We start from the raw sequence: 2,500 nt of genomic DNA on the forward strand, positions 1-2,500 counted from the left end.
GTGTGCGTGTTTAAATGTTTGTTTAAGTATGTGTGTGTTTGTTTGTGTGCCATGTTTGTTTGTTTGTGCGAGCGCTCATGTATGTTTGTGTGTGTGTTTATTTCTTTGTTTGAGTGTGCGCGTGTGTATGTTTTTGTTTGTTTGTGTGCGTGTTTTTGTGTGCGTGCGTGCGCTCATGGTGAGTGAGTGTGTGAGTGTGAGTGTGAGTGTGTGTTGCGAGTGTGTGTTGTGTGTGGTGTGTGTGTTGTGTGTGTGTGTGTTGTGTGTGTGTGTTGTGTGTGTGTGTTGTGTGTGTGTGTTGTGTGTGTGTGTTGTGTGTGTGAGTGTGAGTGTGTGTTGTGAGTGTGAGTGTGTGTTGTGTGTGTGTGTGTTCTGTGTGTGTGTGTGTTCTGTGTGTGTGTGTGTTGTGTGTGTGTGTTGTGTGTGTGTGTTGAGTGTGTGTGTTGTGTGTGTGTGTTGTGTGTTGTGTGTTGTGTGTGTGTGTGTTGTGTGTTGTGTGTGTGTGTGTGTTGTGTGTGTGTTGTGTGTGTGTGTGTGTGTTGTGTGTGTGTGTTGTGTGTGTGTTTTGTGTGTGTGTTGTGTGTGTGTTGTGTGTGTTGTGTGTGTGTGTGTTATGTGTGTGTGTTGTGGGTGTGTGTGTCTGTATCTGTGTGTGTGTCTATATCTGTGTGTGCGTCTGTATCTGTGTGTGTGTGTCTGTATCTGTGTGTGTGTGTCTGTATCTGTGTGTGTGTGTCTGTATCTGTGTGTGTGTGTGTCTGTATCTGTGTGTGTGTGCACGTGTCTGTGTGTGCATGTGTGTCTGTGTCTGTGGGTGCGCCTGTGTCTGTGGGTGCGCGTGTGTCTGTGGGTGCGTGTGTGTCTGTGGGTGCGTGTGTCTGTGGGTGCGGTGTGTCTGTGGGTGCGTGTGTGTCTGTGGGTGCGTGTGTCTGTGGGTGCGTGTGTCTGTGGGTGCGTGTGTGTCTGTGGGTGCGTGTGTGTCTGTGGGTGCGTGTGTGTCTGTGGGTGCGTGTGTGTCTGTGGGTGCGTGTGTGTCTGTGGATGCGTGTGTGTCTGTGGGTGCGTGTGTGTCTGTGGATGCGTGTGTGTCTGTGGGTGCGTGTGTGTCTGTGGGTGCGTGTGTGTCTGTGGGTGCGTGTGTGTCTGTGGGTGCGTGTGTGTCTGTGGGTGCGTGTGTGTCTGTGGGTGCGTGTGTGTCTGTGGGTGCGTCTGTGTCTGTGGGTGCGTCTATGTCTGTGGGTGTGTCTGTGGGTGCTTGTGTGTCTGTGGGTGTGTCTGTGTCTATGGATGCGCCTGTGTCTGTGGGTGTGTCTTTGGGTGCTTGTGTGTCTGTGGGAGCATGTGTGTCTCTGAGTGTGTGCGTCTGTGAGTGTGTGTGTGTCTCTGAGTGTGTGTGTGTCTCTGAGTGTGTGTGTGTCTGTGAGTGTGTGTGTCTGTGAGTGTGTGTGTGTCTGTGAGTGTGTGTGTCTGTGAGTGTGTGTGTGTCTGTGAGTGTGTGTGTGTCTGTGGGTGTGTTTGTCTGTGGGTGTGTTTGGGTGCATGTGTTTGGGTGCATGTGATTGGGTGTGCTTCTGTGTGTGTCGGCCTATGTTTAGATGTTTCTATTTTTGTATGCATATAAGCTTTTTATACAAATAACTGAATAAACACAAGCCATTACTCACCAGTCTAGTAGAAGCATGCGTAGTCCTAAGGCAAGTCACAGCCCATGATAACCTGGGGAAAGAGGGGATCTGTTATCATAAGACTTCCTTAACAGAAATGAGACAACACAGAGCAAAGTTAAGAAGGATGAGTGTTTTATCTAAAGACACATGGCTTCAGGAGATCAGCTGTAATAGGGTGAGAAATGTGATCTCTTGTGAAGCAAACAAGCAAGATAGTCTGATATATGCTGAAGAGATTATTAAAAGTTACTTCTTTTTGCATCCAAAAGATAGCCCCTTTAATTAAGTAAGTTCTTTCATCTTTTTAATCAAATTCACCAGTGTATTATTATCTGACATTACAGAAAATCTGAATTTCAAGATATATTCTTATAAAAATAAATATAACAAGTATCTATAAATATTAGCTTCTTATAAAACATTTCTAATGAAGTATACACATATCACTGCAATGTTAAAAATCTTATGCTGCACTTATCATTAAAGCGTAATTTGTACTGTTTAATGCATTTCATCAAACATCTGACAATAATGTAGACCTCTCTGCACCCAAAAACATTTACTATTACTTGTACATTTTATTTATCATGGTATGATGCATATCATACAATCTCAAACACTAATAATAGATAATGATACATTAGGAATAAATTAGAACATGAACTATAGAAAATTCAGCATAGAACCGTAACATGTTCCTTGTAAATCCCAAATATTACAAAAAGTGACATCCAAATATATCCTCAAACACAAAACTAGTATTTGGCTTGTATACATTTCATACAAAAAAAGGAAAACTATGAAAAACAACAGGTCAAATAACATATAATAAA

At 43.5% G+C, this 2,500-nt stretch overlaps 1 protein-coding gene across 4 annotated transcripts in view; it reads right to left on the reverse strand.

The window, feature by feature from the left end:
- The window catches only part of LOC125040562 (dystrobrevin beta-like), a 243,452-nt gene that overhangs the window by 239,761 nt on the left and 1,191 nt on the right, over positions 1 to 2,500 (reverse strand). For all 4 annotated transcript variants that reach the window (XM_047635167.1, XM_047635168.1, XM_047635166.1 and 1 more), the window contains exon 2: positions 1,665 to 1,716. The gene's annotated coding sequence lies outside the window, so the exon portion shown is untranslated. The remainder of the gene's footprint in view (positions 1 to 1,664; positions 1,717 to 2,500) is intronic.

Source organism: Penaeus chinensis, chromosome 29, assembly GCF_019202785.1.
Source record: "Penaeus chinensis breed Huanghai No. 1 chromosome 29, ASM1920278v2, whole genome shotgun sequence".
In the NCBI taxonomy this organism is placed as follows: Eukaryota; Metazoa; Arthropoda; class Malacostraca; order Decapoda; family Penaeidae; genus Penaeus; species Penaeus chinensis.